Genomic DNA, 22,454 nt, shown 5'->3' with positions numbered 1-22,454 from the left:
CTTATTTGAAAGTTGCTTGGTTTCATGCTATTGGTCCTAAATAACTATCCATCTCTCATTTGCTGTCTCACATGGCTGTCATACACATTTAATGAGAGGCCTCCATCCTGTCCAGAATCATCTATTGCATCCAAACATCAAAGGGACTATTTAAGGTAGATGAGAAAGCCGCTATTTCTTCCCTGTTGTGGAATCTGATCAAGTTTCTCTTGGCCAGATTCAGTAGTATACCCTGGAAATGTTGTTTCACAAACATAGCACTTGAAAAAAAAAAGTATGAGCCAAAGACCACTGAAGTGCCATGATTGCTATTGGAATACCCTGTGCTGAATAAAATACAGCTCTACATGTGTATAAATGTATGCATACATGTTTCTGCTGTTACACTTCTGGTACCTATATGAATATCTACCTAAATGGTGAAGATACTAATTTAGTCCAGTAATCTGCATAAACAAGTCCCTTCCTATACCCCTTCCTATGATATTATATTACTTAAAATAAACGTGCCACTAAGTTTTCTGGTCAGACTTTTCTGACCATCTAAGTGGTAGAACTGCATAAAAATATAACTGACAGAAAGGAAGAACTCTTTTGAAGTGTATATTCTATGAAATAATGTTATCATATTCCTAGCAATTTCAGTAAACCACTGTAAGTAACAGTGCTTTGAAATTAGAGGGATTTTAATGTGGTGGAAAAAACACAGACGTGAAACAATCATTTAACAGAGGTCCCTGTGAACTGGGTCACGTTGCTTGTGACAGTGGATGGGAGTTCTGCTAAACATCCAACCTTTTTTCTCATTTTCTCTTAATTTTCACTATTTTTATACTGGGTAGTTCTATACCTACTTAGGTCAATGTGTTTGATTTTTAGCCATCATCTTCACAGCTCAGCAGCTACAAACATACGTTGATATGTTCTTCCTGACATTAAAGGTGCATGGCCAAATACATGTAAACTATGGAGAGTAAAGGAAATCAACTGTTGAACTTTTTCTTTGCAAGCTTTTAAAGATCTGTTTTAATATGTGCTCTATTTGTAAGCTTCCTTCTTTGCTAGCATACTTTCTAGCTTTTTGACATGCAGGAGGTTATTTTATTTCCTTAAGGGTCGTTGAAATGGATACCTCTTATCCTTTGTGTACTCTCAAGACACAGTGTCTTTAAACAGTAATTTTGCAATTTAAGACCAAAAACGCCATCTTTATAGGCATTCTCAGTACAGATTGTTTTCCTCCATGTCCTCTCCAGAAGGACGTTTGTGATTGTTCCTACATATATGTTCATATATTTTGGCATGAAAAGGAGTGAGAACAGGCTACAGTCCATTACTACCTTTGGTTGTTACCACTAACAATATGGGTCTGTTTTGTTAGTAGGCACTACTTAAAATTTAAAACATCTATTTACTGCATTTTAAAAATATAAAGGGAAGATTTAGCATTTGTGTAGTGCATTAAAAAGCTTACTTCTATAATCAGAAGATTCAGTCTGAAACAGAAAAAAATCTTTCCATATACCTTATTGTTTAAGTTTTAACTCTTTACTTTTTTCCAAATTTAATACTTCAGGAAGATTTCACATAAATGAGTTTGTTAAAAAAAATACTAAGTACATATCTTTATGTTTTATTCTTTACCTTTTCATGAAACTGATGCAACATGAAATTTTATTCTCTCAACTTTTTCAAGCTGGCAGCAAACTGAAAAATCAATTATTTTTCCATTTTTAGTTGTAATGAGGTTACTGGTAGATATTCTCAAGCACCACAGCTTTGAGAACTGCAACAGTGTGTATTCTTTACAGGTTCATTTGTTAGCTGGCAATGAAAGTATAATCAGAGACGAACAAGTATATTTTGTATGAATACACGCCTCACAGCTTGTTCAACTGTATTCTCAGGCAGTTTTCAATTACACTTTAACATTTTTTAAATCATGCAGCATTTCCCTTAGAAGGATGTGTGTGGCTGGTTTGTTTGAAAAAGTTCTTCTATGTCTTTTTTTAGTGTGTGTGGATTAGAGAAAAACTTGTCCCTGCTAAACAAACAGAATCTATGGCCAAATATAATAAAATCTTGCAGATTTTGATTAAGGTTTATTGAAGTCAGGTCTGGCTCCTGTCCTGTAGAAAAGAACAGACTAACATTTTCTAATAGGTTTTTCAGTAGTTGCCCACACACCCCACAGAAAGAGTCTTCCAGTGGTCTGTAATCAGTTCATAGGAGGATGGAGATTTAAAAAGTATCCTTTGGATACATAAACATCTAAAAAGTAGAAAACAGAAGTCAAGTTATAGTATGCTTTTTTAGAAAGTAAGGGTGGTAGCATTCAGGTAAATACAGTCAAAAGCTAGTCTAATCACAATAGTCTTGCCTTTAATGTTTTTTGCCTGAATGAATGCTTGAGATGGTTTTGCCCAGCATTATTTTCTTGCATTTCTGTAAGTGGTGATTGATCCATTTGTCTGTGATGACTCATTCGCTTAACAAATCAGGTGGTTTTTTTCTCATGAAACAAAAAACTTTGGCAGTTTTCTAACTATAGGTCTTGGTTCTGTGCCATTGATTTGGAGCCTGAAGGGCCTCACTGGTATTTGTTTTCCTGCATGTCTGGAATAAAATATATATTAAGGATGCGGTTATTTCCAGGCTTAGTTCAATTTATTCTACTCTTTCCCTAAAGTTTAGGTGAAGAGGATTATTTTCATATTTTTATGTTAAGCAAAATAGCAAATGATGTCTTGCTATGAGTAAACTCTTCTTTCCTCTGCCAAAGGTAACATTAGCGTTCTCTGATATGAAACTGCATATATTAAAGGTCAACATTGCTGACAGGAAATAACCAATTTTAATTATTCATAATAATATTTTTATAGGGTGGACCCCAAAAGCCTTTCTTCAAAGGATGCTGCACAGAGGGCTGGCGGGTGGGGCTGGTGCCCCGTGTCCACGGGTAGGAAGCTTCCCAGACTCCCAGGGCAGGCCCCAGGGTGTCTCCCAGGGGTTGTGTCTTGTCCTCTGTAGCACTGAGCACAGCCCCTTGTCAGGGCTCCTCTGGACCCTTTTTGCCTGGTTCTTGCCTGCTGCTCTTGCACCTCCAAGGCACCACTCGTGCCCTGGCTCTCTCTGGCTCTCTTGTCCATTGCAAGCTTGGAGCGGGAGCGAACTCTGCTCTTCCCTTGGCTCCATTTCCATAGGGCTTCCCTTTGCTTGTGCAAAACAGCCTGTGCTTGGAAGGGCTCCAGTCTTGCTGCACCACCAGCAGCTGCCACTTTTTGAGCTCCCCCTGCATGCAATACAAGCACTGGGCAGGCACAAGAGCACTTTTAATGCCCACTGCACCATGTGCCTGCTCATCTCACAGATCCACTCCTTGTCCAGAAGATTTCTGTGAGGGACAGTACCAAAGGAAAAACTACATCTACTACCATCCTTTCATCATTACTGCATTGTAGAAGGATACCAAATTAGTTAGACTTTCTCTTTGTGAACCCATGTTGACTCGGCCTGATGACTGTGGTGTCCTTTAAACGTCCTTCAATAGCAGTATTATCTTCTCCATGATTTTTCCAGCTACAGAGGATAGACTAATAGGTTTGTACTTTACTCGTGCCCATCTTGTTAACCAGAACAATTCTGGCTAGCTTCTAGTCAGTGGGGACCTCCCCAGGCTCCAAAGACCAGTGGTAGATCTGCTAGCCCCTTCAGCACTCTGGGATGAATCCCATCAGGCCCCATGGACTTGTGATGAATCAGCTAGGACAGCTGGTCCCTTACAATTTTAGCATCCACAAATGGAATGTCTCTGTTCCCACACTCATAGCTCTCTGACTCACAGGACTGGGCAGCCCAAGGTCTATCAGTATTAATAAAGACTGAGGCAAAAAAAGAAGCACTGAATGCCTCTGCTTCTTCATCATCCCTATTTGTTAGGTGGCCATCAGTCCAATATTTTCCTTAGACCTCCTCTTCCTATTAACGTACTTAAAAAAGCCTTTTTGAGCCTTTGGCCTTCTGGAAACCATGGCTCTGTAACCTTCCTGAGAAGCCTGACCTTGCTTCCAGAGATCACACATTTCTTTTTCCTCCTGAGTTCCAAGAGGGGTTCCATGTCCAGCCAAGCTGGTCTTCTGCCCTGCTTGCTTGACTTCTGACACAACAGGATTGCCTGCTCCTGTCCTTTTAAAAAGTGGTTTTTAAAAACTGACCAGCACTCGTGGACCCCTGAGCCCTGAAAAGCAGATTCCCGGGGGACACTGATAAGTAGCTCCCTGAGTAGCATAAAGTTTGCTCTCTTGAAATCCAGCATAGCAACTCTGCTGACCTTTTTTCTAATTACACCAAAAACTCAACCATCGCATGACCACTGCAGCCAAGACAGCCACCTACCATTACATCTCCCATGAGTCCTTCTCTATTCACAAATAACAACAAGTCTAGGAGGGCATCTTTCCTAGCTGCCTTACTGAGTACTTGTGGCAAGAAATGATCCTCCACAAACTTCAGGTATTTCCCACACTTGCTTGTCACAGCAGTATGGTATCCTAGTTGATGGCTGGGAAGTTGAAATCTCCCATAAGGACAAGGGCTACAGATTTCTCCATATTTCTCCTAACTGCCTGGAGAATAACTTCTCGGGGCTATCATCTTGGCTGGGCAATTGATAGTAGGAACCCACAATGATATCTGCTTTGTCTTCCATCCCTGTAATCCTCTCCCAGCTTTCAGCTACTTCATCCCTAACCATAAGGTCTGTACAGTCAACCTCTCCCCTACATACACTACAACTCCTCCACCTCACCTGCCCTGCCTATGCTTCCTGAACAGCCTTTAGCCCTCCACCCTAGCACTCCACTCATGGGACTTATTCCAGCAAGTCTAACTAATGCGAATAACAGCTCTGGGAACAGACCAGTGCTTCCCATTCATTCTGTTTGTTTCTCACACTGCATGTGTTGGTGTACAAGCATTTCACGTGTGCTCCTGAACCCTTAGTGCTCCCTGGAGCAGCATAGGTATTCCCATTAGCATTGCCACTGTTAGACAATGCCATGCCAACTCTTGGCTTACGTTCAACTCTGCTGATTGTATCCCCATCCCAAGAGGGCACACTTGGCTCTCTCTCCAGCCTCCCCTGAAGGCGCAACTAACTGGAGAATAAGACAAAGGTACCTGCAGTGTCCCGCTGGCGTTTATCTAGTACAACAGTTCTCCTAACCACTAAAAGTCTGTAGGGAAATAGGCAGTTGGACAATCTTCTGGGTCTGTTTCATGTACCAGTGAATTATACTAAAAGAGAAGAAATTTCAGCTTGACTAAGCAACTCCCTAGATTCAATGGTTCAGTTATAATGGTGTCAGACGTCATTTAAGCTTCCTGAGATTGGATTCTTTGTTGCTCTTCTTTTAGTCTAAGCATTTCTAAAGATTTCACAATAAGTTATTAATTCACAAACGGCAGGAGAAGTGTCCTGCACAATATGTATGGTAAAATATTGGTTCTATTCAGATGCAGCTCTCTTTCTTTATTAGAAGATGTGACAAAATGTTTTAAGCTCCATAATGCTGGAGCACTTCTCATATTGTTCTGAGCTGCACAGCAAAACAATGGAATGCCGAATATTCTCCTCTTGAATATAGTTCAAGTTGTTATTTTACTATAATAATTTTGAGTATGGCTTCATCTGGATCTTTAGATGGCTTCATGGATTGCTCATTGAATAAAGAACTTGAACAGAGATCACTTAATAAGTGGCTGTTTGTACTTGGTGTAGCTTGAAGTGAAGGAAAATCCTTTAAACAACAATAGTTCTGATTTTTTAGGAATACATCAGAAATTATTAAAGCCTGTGTAGTGTCCTCTCTTGTATATCGTGCGTGCGATATTAGTGAAATATGTAGAAATGTGGAAAGTAAATTTATCTGCATTTTAAAGATTAAGAATGTATGGGACTTTTAGAATTTGTGTATCCTTTAGAAATTCACAGTGAAACTGGGTAAATACTGTATGAAAACATTTCCTTAAATATGTTCATATATTAACACATATCAGTTACATTTGAAACTGTTTTAACATTTGGCAGATATTCAGTCAAATAACATTACTGACAAGGTATAAGCTGGAATGACAATCATAAGTGAAGACTGAAAATTCACGTTCAGATTTGGAGGTAATCTTTCAGTGAATTTTCACTGCAAATTGAATTTTGAAGTTTTGACATATGGTCCATAAATACCTACATATATACCTATGTCATGTACTTAGTCTGAGCTGTTTCTGAATAAACAGCGAAGTCATTCCTATACTATCTCGAAATTTAGAAACCCAACCTATTCACAAAAGTGCTTAGCAATTGTACCATTTAAATTATATCTTTAAATAATGAAGAAATCTGAACACATTTTTAAAAGCACATAAGTAATTTAAAAATTAAGAAAATAAAGTAAATTTTTGTACCTTCTTAATTCTGTATATTCATCAGATTTTATCAGCCAGGATTTTATAGTTTCATCTTGATTGTTGTAAAAAAAATAACTAATAACTTTATATGGGATAGGATCCCACAAATCCACAGTAGAAACTTTTCTGCATGGTAATATTTCTATCTTTTTGTTTCCAGATCGGCAAGGCAATTGGAGTTTAATTCTTTCAATATGGACATGTTTGTTCTTTTTTTTTTTTTTTTCCTCATTGACCATATATATTTAATTGTCTGGTTGGCTTTAAATAAACTGAAGAACTTGAGAAACTGGCTTTCTAAAACTACAGGTATAAAAGCATCCTTAGAGTGACAATAATTCTCTTACCTAATATAAAAAATTAGTTTGTTAGGAACAGCTGGAATTTCTGTACCAAGCCTGTACACAGGCTTGGTGATGCTGCTTGTGTAGTGGTTGGCTTTGGTGATTCGCTTTGGCAGCAAATTATTTCCTCTGCTTAAGCTTACTAACATCAGTAGGAAATATCTTTTAGTTTCTGTGAACTGTGGATGAGACCTTTCACTTCCAAAAAAAAAAAAAAAATCAGACACAGGGTATTTTGGTAGGTGGTAATGAAACATTAGAGACATGCAAACTTTCAATAAACATGTGCTGGTTAGAGAAGGTAGTTGCTTATTTCCTTTAGGGTGGGAGAATGTTTTTGTAGTTGTTTGTGGTAGAGGATGTTTGCGATAGTGTGATCTGAGAAAAGCCTGTTGAGCTGCTGTGCATACTAAAAGGGAAACAGGCAGTGGGGATTTACAGTGATAAATTCAGCTGAGTTCTCTTGCATTCATGGTGAGTTGTGACTTACATTCGTTCAGCATATTGATGTCTTACAGTAAGTGGTTGTCGAACTGAGGCAACAGTTTTAATAAACATCTTCAGTACCACCCATTATTGATGGCTGTACTAGGAGAGTCAAAAAGAACCTAGTAAACGCTGTCTTTCAGCTGTTCATTGTTGCATCCTTTCTTTTGCTGACCTAATTTTTCTCTCCCCAACATTGTGGTTTTTTCGCCAAAAGTCTCTTCTGTGACAGCAGTCTCATTGTTTTAAATGTGTGTAGTTTCCTGATTCCAGCCCTTCCCTGTCTGATTTTTCGTAAGTACAGTGTGAAAGACAAAGGGAACATTCTGGATTGGTCTCTGAATTTTGAATGACAGCAGAAATGCGCAGTCCCTTTTATGCACTTAGATCATGAATGTGTGGCCACTTGGGAGTAAGAATAAATTGTTTGGCAGTTCTTACCTGTGGTAATGTAATTAATCACAAGTATTAATTGTATACAGCATTGGTTTTACAAGCAAACCAGCAGAATATTTGCCCAGGCACTGAGTATGTGTCCGTAAACCTAAAATAGGTGGTAGTAAAAATCACCCAATGTGTAAATTAGAAGAAGAGTGTACCAGACTTTACACTCTGCTGAAGGTTCCTGCTAATTTGGTGTAAATTTTGGAGGAAGCAGAGGAAAAAGAAGCAGCCTGTTGCTAGTCTTTCCTCTGCAAACTTGTAGTAAGACCTGGTGGCTTCACACCATGGGCTTTCTGTTAGCTGATTATTGAATGCTTACACCATTTTTATGCAATATGTCTTTGTATTTTTTCCCACTGAAGGCACTTTCAGATGAAATCAAGCAGACTACTCCTTTTACAAGCAAAAATATACTAGAAGGCTGGTATATTTGCAACAGATTAATAGAATACAGTACCGTAGTTGATGCAATGTGAGACTTCAGATTGAACGCATCTCTGAGTTATTTGGCAACTCCACTGAAAACCTTTATTTTTGCATTATTCCACTTAAATTCTGACCCTAAGTTTGACAGCTATGTCTTAGGACAGCTGCAGACGCAGTGAATTAAATATATCTTTATAGCACTGTATTTTCCTCAGATAAAGTAGGGGGATGTGAACGATTGATCTTCTGTCATAATGCAGACGTTAAATACTCGTGAATAAACCTAACTCTTCCTTTTATTACATCCTGCTGTAGAAAGAAACTTTATCAAGCTAGGCAAGCACATACCCCCAGGCTATTTCACCCAGGAGACATCTTACCTATCTTTTCCATGTACTTTAAATTTTATTTATGTTAGTAGATGGATAAAGTCAGTATGATTCTCTGATTTGGGTGTAGAAGTTTCTATGTTTCCAGTAGAAACCCTAGTTTGAGCTGAAGGGATTTCTCTATCCTAATACTTTGTAATTGATACAAAGTATTAAAATATAATATTTTTATGTATTGTTATTTGTATTTTGTATCAAAAAGTATCCCTGATACTTTGACCAATTCAAATCCCATTGAACCTTGCAAAAGCATCTCTCTGAAATAATACCAGAATAGGCTGAAAGAAATTTTTTTTTTCCCCCCTTTCCTAATAATTTCTGGTAATTTTGAAAATTTTCCTTCCCAGCTATGTAAGGAAGCCATTTTGCCATTTCATACCTATTTTTTAAGTTCATGTCAATTTGCCTTTCTTCTTAAAAGTTGAAAACATTTAGCATGACTATGTTTAGTTTTTAAAAGAACAGAAACAGAATATCTCAACGATTAATCCTTTCCTGTAAAATAAGAAATCTATTATCTAGTTGTCACACATGTTCAAAACCCTACTTTAATGCAATTTATCTTGGTATTTTCTCCATTTTTCTATTGAGAGTTTTAAGTCAAAGAATTAGAACGTTCTCATGAAAAACATGCTGCTGCAAAAATTTCATCCATCAGTACTAAAACCAATAGTAACGCAGTACTTATGAATTTGTGCCGTAGCTTCTTTCAAAGAAATTTTCCATGTTCTTATTGAGGTGCAATTTCCCTTGACTTTAGGGGAACAATAGCAAAGCTCTAGTTCACAGCTTGAAGAAAACACAGTATTGAAAATTACAAACGAACTTGCAGCATTTGAGGAAAATTGCAATAGTTAATTTTTTTTACCTTTATACATGTTTTCTGATAGGTTGCATTGCTCAAGAGTAGAGCATATATAATGCAGCTGTTCAAGACTGTTGGCACAGAACGTTTTTTTATTCACTTTTTATATCTCTGGTGTTTCAAAGTGTATCAGTGTTACTGTCGGCTTTCAGGTATTACTTTTTTCTCAGCTTGGTTTTCTGAACTCAAACATTATTTGACTATGTAGTCAGTATTATCTGGTTGTAAACTGCATTGAATCTCAGGAAATAAGCACTGGAATTTCTGTTCAGATACTGTCCGAAGAGACTCTGATGAGCCTGCTTTATCTGAAGCCTACTACCATTTTTACTGAACGTTTGTAATAATATAAATGAAGAATAATATCAGTTTAATAATATATTACAATAGTATATCAAACCAGAGCATAGGATCAGGGTAAAGCTAAAAATGGTTCCAACATAAGTAACTTTATTTAGTAGATACGTTACCCATGCATACATTTAGTATATCCTATCAACTGCTTTGTTGACCAAGCAAAAGTACACCAGCACTGTGTTGCTGAAGATACTTTGTAGGCTACCTTCATATTCCTTGCAAATTACATGGTCACTTGCAGATAGAATATTTTTTTTAACAAGGGATAAAAGAGGAAAGGAAAAAAGAAAAGAAAAATAAAAGAAGAAAAAAGGGGGAAATAAGCTGGAGAAGGAACAAGATGAACAGAGGTGAGAAAGCTGGAAGTTGGTCATTGTAGGGCTGTCCAAACCCAGCTAAAAGTGGCCATAGTGACAGGGGCAACAGGAACCTTTTTACCCACTGTGGCTGTATACACTGTACCCATTCAGGGAGAGGACTCTGCAGCCAGTGGTGACAAAGCAGGTTCTGGGGAGAACACAGAAGTTAAAGCCAGGGCAGATTAATGCATAGTTTTACAATAAAGGTTGGTCTTTATTTCTTCCTTTTCCCTCTGGCATCTGTTTAAATCCTGGGTTCTAAAAAGAATGGTGATGCAAGTCCTTCGTGGTCTTGTCCATCAGGTAGGCCCAATTTCTGATATCTCTCTTCAGAACCATCGATTTTCGGCCTCCAATTCCTTCTCTTTGTCAGACATGGTATTCATTCAACTTACTGCTTTTCTGCTCAGATTTATTTCAGCCTTTTATCTTTCAAGATTTTTCATACTTTTGTGAACAACCTTATAGAACAAAATGACCTGGACTTCTGTTGTCTTCAGAGATTTAGTGTAGGCCTTTCCCAACCTTTCTATTATTTTAACAGTAAATCAGCTGTGCTCAGATGCCGCTTCATATATTATATGTCTCTAACAAACACCTTACTCTACATTAAATGGAATTTTATAAGAAAAAATGTTATTATTAAAGTTTCTGACTCATATCTCAAAATCAGGATTTGTATATTTTATTTGATCAAACCTAACAAACACTAATTAGACTCTTTACATATAAAAAAAGCAATAAAACTGAAATTTATTGCCATTATAAATTTTCAAATGTTAATTAACATTGAAAGTCGTCTTTTTTTTTTGGTTGATGATGGGTAAGACATAGGGCGGAGAAAGAATTTTGCCTTTTTTGAGGAAAAAACTACTTTGACATTTTAAGCTTCACAGTAAAACAAGATGTGACCATACAAAGAGAGTACAGTAACTAATCTGGAAAAAAATGTTTATGCCATTTCGAACATTCACAACAGTGCATTGTCTCCTTTAAAAAGTAGTGACTAATTTTTATAACTACTTGTATATTCAAGATACATTTAGCAACATACAAAATCCCACAAAGTTCTGCAGGCATTTTTAATCCAAAAGAAACTTTACCCAGGTGTTTCAGAGTGGACTATGGTGAATGTGACATTTTAATCTATCACTTGTAGACTATGACTTTATTTTTGTGAAAGAAAGAAAAGAAAAAAAGAGAAAGATGTCATGACCCCAAAATAAACACAATATCAGAAATAAAGCAAAGGAATCAGTACTTTATGTGAATAAAGTCATTGCAGTGAGACACTGGAATAAAGGTGATATTTTGTTAATAAGAGGTAATCTAGAATGACAAATCAGGAGAAATCCTTTTTATCCACTTAGTCCTCAAAAGCTTAAGATATGTAACAATCCTGTCATAATTAAAACATATCAGCATTTACTGCATGTCTTATGCAATCCATACAAACCTTGGGAGCTATAAATTTAAAATAAACAGAAGAAAAACAAGTTGGTAGTTTGTTGTTTATTCTTAAAAGCAAATTCAGGATTCATAACAGTTTCAGAACACACTCTTGTATCTCAAACGACATTAGATCAAATGCTTCCCAGAAGAAGTGCATTAGCACTGGCAGTAGTGGGTTGCATGGATGAACTCTTGTGCTGGGAGATGGTTGGGTTGGCGGGCTGATGTCCAGTCCTCAGTGTTGTCAAGTTTCTGGAAATAGTCAAGCTTTGATGCTTTTTTTTTTTTTTGCTAGTGTGTGAGAGAGACAGGCGGACCTTTAGATTCCTGGCTACCTTTATTTATCTGCTTTATGTTTTTCACAATGATAAGGTCATGCATGCATTTCTAAGTCTCATTTATTTAATTGAATTTTGCATAGCATGGTTTTTAGAAATCTGATCAGAAACTCTGTAATGTGAACGAAGGGTATTTTTTGGTCAGTGTTATCTATGCCTTCTCTTCCAGAATGAAGACTAGGTTACTAGGACCTATTCTTGTTCTATATGATGAAAATAATAAATGTCGATGTCAAAGTTTGCGTGCCTAATCCTAAATTTCTCAGTCTGTGTTTCACGACTGAAAAGAAAAAAAAAAAAGGTGTTTTTTTCCAAAGTTCTCAGTGCCTATAAATCTCACTGTAAGTATTGCACACTGCTTGTTTAAAACACTTTGAATAATTCATGTGTGCCATTTCACACAACTGCATAAAGGCTTGTCAGCATTTAGGAATTAATTTTGGGAACTTTGCATTTGAAAATTCTTCCTGAATGTTTTCAATTTAACAGCTTATATATAAAAGGAGCAAGATACTCTGACTCTCTTGATATTTAGCTAGAAATATTTTCTCCAGAATGTAGCCATAATCCAATGCTACATTGCTTTTCACTGTCAGATGGGCCACAGCTTAAAGAATTACCAGAGTTATATCCTATATACCAGGGTTATATCCTATATGCCTACCTATAACAGGATACCCAGATTACGATAAAGGCCTTTTTCTATATGAGGATTGACTGTAGTGGCCTACATTTGTGAGCTACAGGGACAGTGACTAGCAAAAGGAACCTTCAAAGTAGGAATGATACTAGTACTGGTGCAACTTAATGTCAATGGGATTGTTCTAAAACCAGCTGCACACTAGCTTCATAAAATTTTGAAATGTATATAAGCTGCGTTACAGGGGCACTGTAATTTTCCCCCCATCTAACTGAAGTTGCTACATTCTGTGTTCTCTGTAATTCTTTCTTGAGAACTTTTGTATGTAACATTCCCTTTTTTCTACTATCCCCTCTCCTCTTTTATTGCAACAAACTTTAATTTACCCCATTACTTAAGCTGAAACCAGCATGGCTTTTCAGGTTACTGTAACAGTTATTGTCATCTGCTTTGACCATGAAGCCAGAAGTGGTAATCACAGAGCTATTAGAATAGGATCCATTAATTAAATTGTTGTCTGACTGTCTTTGTGCAAGTGAAACAGAAGTGACTATGCATTACAGTACTGTGCTGGTTTTGGCTGGGGTAGAGTTAATTCTCATCACTGTAGCGGGTATAGGGCCGATGGCATGTTGATGCTTTAGTTGCTGTTAATTAGAGGCTCAGTGTCACTAAGTAGCGTCTAAAGCAGTCAGGGACCTGTCCAGCTTCCTGCGCTCTGCCACATGGGCAAGAGGCCTGGAGGGGCGGGGCCACAGGCAAGACAGCTGACCCCAACTGGCCAATGGGATATCCCATACCATGTGACGCCATGACCTATATATTAACCAAAGGATTTGGCACTGGTGGGGGGTGAGGGCAGGGGGCAGTTGTGGTTTGGGGACTGGTGGTGTCAGGTTGGTGCATGACTTACCATGATGCAGCCATTTATGGCTATGTCACAGGCTGGTTGCTTTGGTTGTTCATTTCCCCTTTTCCCCTTTCCCCCACTCTGGGTTTCACCTCTCTCTTGTTATTTTCCTTTGCATTACATTTTTGTTGTTGTTACTATTATTGTTTTAATTATTAATCTGTCTCTATCTCAACCCATGAGCTTATTCACTTTTACCCTTCTGATTCTCTTCCAATCCCACCAGTGAGGGAGTGAGCGAGCGGCTGGGTGGGGCTGAGTTGCCGGCTAGGGCTAAACTGCAATAAGTACTTACCAGGTGCCTGTTTTTCAGACTGATCAGCTGTTTCTCAAGGGGATAAAATGACTAGCTTGGCTCCTGCAAGCTTACCATTCCGACATGAGTAAAGCTCAAAATGCTAAAAATATTTCACACTTTATAAGTGTAAACAAAACTTAAATATAGGAACTTTTGCCAAAAACAATTTCCTGGTGGCCTTATACAAACTAACACTAAGGGATAAAAGTTTAATTCTTAGACTTCCAAACATTTTATTTTTAAAAAATATTATGGACCAAAGGAGATTTAAGTACTGTGCAAATTAAGAATGTGCTGTTGAGACAGAATCACAGTGCTTCTGAAGAGAAATATTTACAACTATTTTTGAAGAGTTTAGAGGTTCTGTTTCTTTGTTTCTGAACATCTCATCCAGTTCATTAGGTACTTAGATCAGCTGATTTTCATTTAGGCTGATCTGCAATGTCATGACAAAGTAGGGTAAATTTGGAGCAACTTGTATTCTCTGCTTTATTTTCTTGTGTCTGTGTATCTAATCATATTCCTCATGTTCTTTCATATTTCTATTCAGGAGCTATGAATTAGATGTTAATGAAGAGAATTGTTCAGCATTTCTTAGTAAGACAAAATTCCCATTAATTTCCCCTTACATAAAGGCAGAGACTAGAATTCATAATGAAGTATTTGCTTTCACAGGAGGGATTCTTGACAGAAGTTCTTTTGTGAATTGGATAAGCTAAAGAGTCTTTGGTCCCTTTACATCTATCTCCTGCAGCTTGCCTGTAATGGTAATTAAACATTTACTGTCTGACCACACTCTTCAGGACTTTCTCTGGAGGACAAGAAATGTTTCACAGAACTAAAACTGTTCTATGTGTTTTATTGCACTTCCTTGGTACCTTTTCTACTTTTCTAGTGCAATTTGTCAGTGAAATCAGATTTTTTTAAATATATACTTGAATTACTGGTGATGTAGATAGGTAGATGCTAGAGGAAGTATAAAACCACCTAATAATGTTCAGAACAGCAACATTTAGTCATTTAACCACTAGATTATCTGAAAAATCTTAAGTAATATCTAGCATTACTAACAAAATAGAGTATTAAATCAGACCCACAATTCCTGTCTAGTAAATTTTTATTATCCCCATACTGTACAGTCATTCATCTCTGTCATGGAACAATTATGCAAAAAACCATTCTGATTCCTCTAAAGGAGTCTTCTAAGATTTCACATTTGACAGAAATTATTCTGTTCTTCAGAATTCCTTTTTATTGAATATGCCTTTAAGGAAATATCCTTTTTGTATCATGGTTATCTTAGACCACTTATGTTCTACCTACAGATTTTTCAAAACACTTGGATTTTGTAAAATTATTAGTAATTTTCTAATTAGCGAGATGCAGATTTTAATAGACTCAAATGCAATGCTATGCCTAGCTCAAACAGATAAATCAGCAGCACAGTCTATAAATATTATTTATCTAAAACATGTATGACAATAATTATGTGAAAATTATCAGGTAAGGATCACACCTTATACCTTCATTCTGAACAGATGAATGAGCTTGGTTAGCAGGATTTATGAGCTTCTGATGACTTATTTATCTACGTATGGCAAAATAAGTAACATTCTTATTTGAAATGCAAGTGTATATTTGATAACATTTGGCAAAAGGATCATAGTTACCCATAGATTTCTATTATATACAAATAAGCATATTTTTCACAGAATGCCTTTCCATTGGAGTACGTACCTCCACTACATTTGCACCGTGCCCATGTCTACATCCTAGAAAATTCTTGCAGAGTCAAAATGTCTTGAAAGAGCCAGAGCTCCCAAGTTCCACATGCTTCTGGTCTTTAGCAAGGGAACTGTAAAAAACAAAGCAAAGGACAGCCAAGTTTCTGGTCTCTCTATTATCACAGAACCCAGGCAAGTGGCAGCTGTTTTGAAAACACTGTGAAGTTCACCAGATGCACACAAAAAAAGTAAATGAAACGTTTCTAAACCCTTGAAATTTTTCACTGAGTAAAAATTGAAATTCAAGGATGTTATTATGTTTCTATGTATTGCATAGTAAAAAGGAAGTATTTTAAAGTATTCCTTTTTATTGCCATGAATGAAATATCAAAGCACAAAGAAATTCTGACAATATCCAGAGATTTGTTTTCCTGGAATCTGTACTCATTTAATTCTGTTAAATTCCCTAATAAAAATCATAGAATTGCCATTTGTTATGGTTCACCAGAAGAACAGATAAATATTTAAGAAAAAAAATTCCAAAAACTAACATATGTTGCAGTTGAATAGGCATGAGATAGATACTTCAGTGTTTACTTTTGTTGTAAGAATAACATTATCCTGTGTGTACTATGTAATCAGAAATCAAAAAACCCCTATGTATACAAAGGCTTACTTCTTTTCTAGCAGCTCAGTACCCATCATATCAGGTTCTTTGAGATTTATTACTCTATGTCCATTGGTAATAGCAATATCCACACCCTTAAGATATTTTCTTAATGAAACACCATTGTAGTGATTTGGAAGCAGCTGTCCAAAAGTAATATGGATTTTACAAAGAAAATGAAACAATATAGATCGAGTGCAGTAAAGTATATAAGGAGAGCTGAGATACTCAGAAGAATAATTGTGCTATTAGTTTGCCAGAAAACACTGTGGCTGTGTGTATATTATTCTGTGGCTGAAACAGAGGCAGAGGGAGAGCAGCTGAACAGGATGGGCTTCGACCCTCTGATAAAATGCAGAGGAACGTGGTGATGGTCACATGGTGAAACTATCTTCTAAGAAAAGGCCATGAGAGGTGCATTTAAAAAACATAATATTTTCATAATGCACGTCTCCTCACATCTATATAGTGAACACAGCTAGACAAACCTTCTTGGACTGGTATCTGAGTGTTCCCTGGTGCTGAAGACTTGCCACCCATCAGGTACAGTGCATCTGCAGTCTCTCAGTAGTCTGTAAGAGCTTCATTCTGCCTCCCATATTTCCACAGACCAGTGTTTGATGTACTTAGTATACTGTATTTTACTTTCATTTATACTTTCATAAACATTTATGTTGTGGACTGTGGAATGGTGCGTGGTCATAAAATCCTGAGAAAGAGACAAGCAGGAAAAACTATTCTGATGTTCAATTTGTAAACATAGTAGGATGCTTCTGGTACAAAATATTAGTGTTAGATACTGGCTTTGCCAAAAGAAAGTCACATATTTAATAAATCAACAAGCTATAAAAAAGAATCATAATCTCAGGCCCCAGGTATTATCAATTGGAGTCTAAATGACTATCAGCGTATTCTCTAGTGGCTCAAGAGCAAGAAAATAATAAGATTTTGTACAGTAAGGCCAAAGACATAATTTATAAACTATAGATTCAGCTAGCAAGTGTTGTACTGGGATCAATATATTCAGAGAAGAATACATAAATTATATGATTTAATCTTGTCTAGTAGATTAGCAGTGGTGGTAGTTATTTTCCTGGGCATAAGGATTTTGTTTGTATTTGAGTGTGGCCTAAACTACACAAAGGAGGAGCTTAAAATTAGAAACAGAGCAAAGGAAGGAATTATATAAGGTGATTTTCTTTTCAGTGTTTTTCAGGATAAATTTCTGTTCATATTTAAATTCTAAATTTGACATATATTTGCAGTAAGAATACTCTGTTGGTCATTAGAAAAACAGGGATAAATCCTATAGTACCCAGACTCTTGCTGCAGCCTGATAAAAAAGACGTGATGAAGACATCCCCTTCCATCTGCTTTCTTGAGTATTGACCTAGGTCCAGATGCATATATACGCCTAATGCAAACAGCAGAACGAAGTGCACATTTCTTCAGTTCCTTATAGTTATTAGAAATACTGTTTCCTAATGTTACAAAGTGAATAGATAAATTTTTAAAAAGTATATTTCTGCAGAAGACTTTGAGAACGGATACTACTCCATTCATACATCTTTGCCAGCACATATTAGGTGTTCCCCTCTTCTAGTTTATCATGTTGAAGTTGCAGATCTCCCCAGGGTATAAGTTTGACAGACAAGTAAGTATATGGAGTCACTAGTGGAGATTATCTGGTATGAACCACTTTAAATGTGCTCTATGAGCCATAATGGAGTATGAGCCCATCATAGGTCAGAGCCTTGACACACTGTCAGGAATAGCTCTGGAAAGCAACAAAGAAAAGTAGATAGTACTAGAAATGGTGAAAGCTGTTCACAAGATGTCATGCTCCGTCTTTGGGAAGAAGAATTTTGCTCTGTTGCAGGGCCAAACTTCTGGATAAACCTTAAAGTAGGTATTATTTTTCTTGTGTTTCTCCCGACTTCTGTGGCAATTAGTTTCTAATTGAGTCTAATTCTAAGAGAAGTAATTTCCATCTGACTGTGTATTTGTTCTTTTGAATTTTGTCTTCAATCCTCCAAAAACATAAGTATGAAATTGTGAATAACTGATAGGTTAGAAGGTTTTCCCAGAAGAAGTAGGTGCAGTGTAAAACTTAAGGTCGTTTGGACACTATGGTGGGTACACCCACCTGCCTTTTGCTGAATTCCCTCTCCTGGGGGATGGGGAGAAAAATTTAAGGATGGGGAAAAGACTCGTGGTCTGAGTTCATGAGAGTTTAATAAGAAAAGCAAAAGCTGCGCATGCAAGCAAAGCAAAAAGAGGAATTGATTCATTATTTCCCATCAGCAGGTAGATGTCCAGCCAATTCCTGGGAAACAGGGCCTCAGTATGCTTCATGGTTACTTAGGAAGACAAATGCCATAACCACAACTATCTCCCCTTCCTCCTTCTTTCCCTGAGGTTTCATTGCTGAGCATGATGCCATTTGGTGTGGAATATCCTTTCAGTCAGTTTGTGTGTCCTGTCTTGGTTATGTCCCCTCCCAGACTTTTGTCCACTCCCAGCCTGCTGACATTGGAGGGTGGGCGGTATGTGGAGAGAGCCTTGATGCTGTGCAAATCCTGTTCAGCAGCAGCCAAAACTCTGGTCTGTTAACACTGTTTCAGCCACAGTTGTGGAGCACAGCACCATATGGGCTGCTATGAAGAAGGTTAAATTTGTAACTTCGTCCCAGCCAGTCCCCGTACAGAGATAAAAAAAAAAAACAACTTTCACTTCAGCCATCCTAATGGTTATAACTCACCTGTCTCTTAAAGCTGCTTCTGAAAGAGGCCAGGTTCAGCCTTGCAGGCTGGAACATGAAATCTGTGTTCATCTTTTAATATATTTGGAAGATTTAAAAGTTATAGGAGCTTGTTTTTGACTGATTTTTCTGAGTCCATTTCTGATAGGAACCCTGAACTAATAATCAAAGTAAGGATCTGTTCATGCTACTGTGATGGATAAATGTGAGCTACGTAAGTCAGAAGGAATTTGTTATGCATTTATTACTTTCCAGTCTAATAGTATAGCTTATTCTAATAATGAACGTCTTGCTTGTCAGTCTTCTATTTTGAATGGCATTATAGGTTAGCATTATTGTCAGTGTTGTCAGTGTATATTTCTAAAACAATGTGTAGTACATGCTGGCTTGTAAATCTAGCAGCAGAATGCTCTATGAACCTAATGCAAGTGTTCCCTTAAGATGGATTTTTTTTAAGGAGGAATGATCAAATTTAATACAGATAGTTCAATAATGTTATGAAATACCATGTTTCATCAAAGTGTCATTTCTGTTGCTTATTATAAAGTGTTCTAAGAAATCATTATAGGCCTCCAGTCTTGGTATATTCATGTCTGAAATGTGCTCAGAGATAATAATCTGTACTTTTATGGTAGAAACATTTAATGCATAAATGGATCCACGTTGTTTACCTTTACAAAGATAAAGTATCTTTCTACTGAATTGGAGAAGTTAGAGAGGGACTCAAATAATTCTCTCAATGTATAATGGGTTTTGCAACGAATAAAGCTATGTTCAACAATTTGAGACAGCCAACTTTGATTTAGTAGGCATTGTGGAATGACTAAGTGGCCCATATTTCTCTCTCTAAGGTACATTTCTAAGGTATGTACAAAATTCCATAGAATGAGTTTGCATAACTCCATGTACCTGAAAGAAACAAGAAAAGGGGTGGGAGAAACATGCCCTATGGTCCTGCAAAGTAGGCAAGGCTGGACAAAATGCTGGAACAGAAGATAATTTTGTGTCGTCCTTTGGAGCTTTGCTGGTTGCCTGCTTCCCACCATCCAGCATTTGGGCTATGCCAACATTCTGTACATTAGCCTTATTCAGCTCCTGTCCACTAAGGTGGGACTTGGAATTGGACCAACACCTCAACCTTTTATTGTCAGACACTGAGATTATGATGGAAACTAGCAACCAGAGAACGTGGGAGGACTTGAAAAAGACATCTGTGCAATGCTAAAATCGCAGTTTCGATTGGAATGTCCCAGGAAAACTCCACCTGCTCTGAGAAAATATTTTAGGTTTTGGCAAACCTACAGCCATCTCTGAATGGAAGTAAATTTGCTAAAATCTGGGAGATTTAGCGTGGTTCCCAACATGAATAAGTTTTCTGCGTTGTAGCTGTACGCTTCTACGGGAGAACTTATCTTGGGCCGCATATCTCCGGGACACAGGGCTCTACCCACCCTGGGGACAGTGATGCACAGACACCAATATGATGGATACAAAATGTCCGTCTATTTGGCTGCGTCACACGCTTATATAGCTCTTGCGGTTCCTGTTCCTGCCACTCCTATGGGGAGGAGTCTATCTTTCCGTCACATCCCGTAATCTTCCGGTCGCCGATCCCTGTCTATTCCCCTACACTGCGTCACAAATGCTTTCTTCCTGGGGCAAGGTAATAGCTCTGAGGAAGATATCTCAGGCCAATACTTATAGGATAGCTGTAAATCTTTAACTGGCTTAGGTAAAATGACAGGAAGAGATATACAGAATAATGTCTGTGAGCCCGTGTTTTTGTCTAGAAATTGAGGCAGGGTGTACTTGATCTGAGGGTTGGAAGCATTTCTTCTTCATTGGCAGAGTTGTTGAGATCATTACCTTTGCAAACAATATCTATTTGGGACTAAGATAAACTATTCCTTACAATTCTTGGTGTTATTTACATAAGGGTACTTAGGGCTATATCTACAAAGCATATAGATGTCTAAAGATTCATATTTTCTCAAGCTTATAGATGGATGTATGTTTTCATAACATTGAAAATACTTCTGTAGTTCTGGATCTTCAGGATTTGCATTACTATTAAAAATCTGGACTTCAGATGGTGAATAAAAAGATATGTCTCTCCCCAGACCATTGCTAATTAGAACAACCTAGATCAGAATAAATTTTATTCCAGGCCTCAGAAATCTTACATTTCAGATGTTTTGAAGGGTCATTGTTAATCTTTTATTTGTATTGGTGTTATGTTTTAGATATTTTTCCATAATATGCTATATGTCACCTGTGAAGACAGAAAATATGTTCACTGAAGCACATAATTTTCAGTTATGCAAGAAGCACTTTTGTTTCTACAACCAGAACATGAGATAGAAGAGGAGTTAGATCTGATTTTACAGGCCTACATATTATCAGAGTAAAAAATCAAAATAAAGACTTTGATACGTCCTTACAAAGTAGAACATTTTAATGACCTTTTCTCTTTTTTTTTTATGGTACCAAGTGTATTTTGTATAATATTTTAGATTTTAAAGAGGGATGGAGATTACTTCTGGTTTTATATAAATTTTGCCTTAAAATTTTTAAGGTTTTTATCAGAAATTGTACTGCAAAGCTAAGTCTGTAATTGAAAAATCCTCAGCTTTATAAAATAACTGATCTTTTAGTATACAGGAATGACCAAATATAACTTTTAGCAAAAATATACTTAGCATATTTCATCAGCATAAGCTACCCAAAATCCAAGACCATGGTGCCAGTTGCTTGCCATCTTATTTTTTTTTCCTATCAAACTATTAGACATTTGATCAAAGTCATTATTTGACTCTATAAAAATGAATAATATATAATCGCTCTTGACAATGATTTGTACTTTCCATACTACTGGTAATAAAGACTCATTGCAATCACAGAATTATATTTTAGGTCATGTCCTATGTTCTTCAGTATTATTATGGCCTTAAAACCCAAGGTGCCAGTGCAGAGAGAAAAAGCTTTTCTTTGTGCATGAAATGGAATCTGTTTAAGATAAAATAGAAGTCACTTCTGAGTGACAGAGAGTAAAGGAGCATCATTAAACGTTATAAATTAATTTAGTTTCCAGTAAGTCAAGATGTACTGATGCACCATTTCCAGCCTCATCATGATCTTTGCAATGTAAAATTTGACGTCTGAAATGCTTTAGTGATTCCAAAGACTTAGTCTAAATTGTATAAGCTGCTTTTACAAGCGTACTGCATTTTTTGACCCTCTTTATTTTTTGTGCTCATCATATTTAAAGTATTTATGAAGTTTAATGACAGAAGTAAGATTCCCCTTAGTTTGGGACATTTCATAGCTTTGATGTCAGAAGGAACCCCTAGATATTATTCTATTTCCTACATAGGAATATTAACAAAGGTCCAAGATTGCTATTTGTGATATATACGACAGCTTACAAGAAGAATCAACAGCTAATTAAGTGGTTGTTTCCATTATTCAAAAAAGGTACAAATAGGTTTATTTAAGTTTATAAGAACAATTTTATTTCTAGTGTTTAAAA

The 22,454-nt window shown here is 36.9% G+C and overlaps 1 protein-coding gene across 1 annotated transcript in view; it reads left to right on the top strand.

The window, feature by feature from the left end:
* The window catches only part of CNTNAP2 (contactin associated protein 2), a 1,195,621-nt gene that overhangs the window by 536,715 nt on the left and 636,452 nt on the right, over positions 1 to 22,454 (top strand). The gene's annotated exons all lie outside the window — the stretch shown is intronic.

This window comes from Phalacrocorax carbo, chromosome 2 (genome assembly GCF_963921805.1).
Source record: "Phalacrocorax carbo chromosome 2, bPhaCar2.1, whole genome shotgun sequence".
Taxonomy (NCBI): domain Eukaryota; kingdom Metazoa; phylum Chordata; class Aves; order Suliformes; family Phalacrocoracidae; genus Phalacrocorax; species Phalacrocorax carbo.
This window is presented reverse-complemented; position numbering and strand designations above follow the sequence as displayed.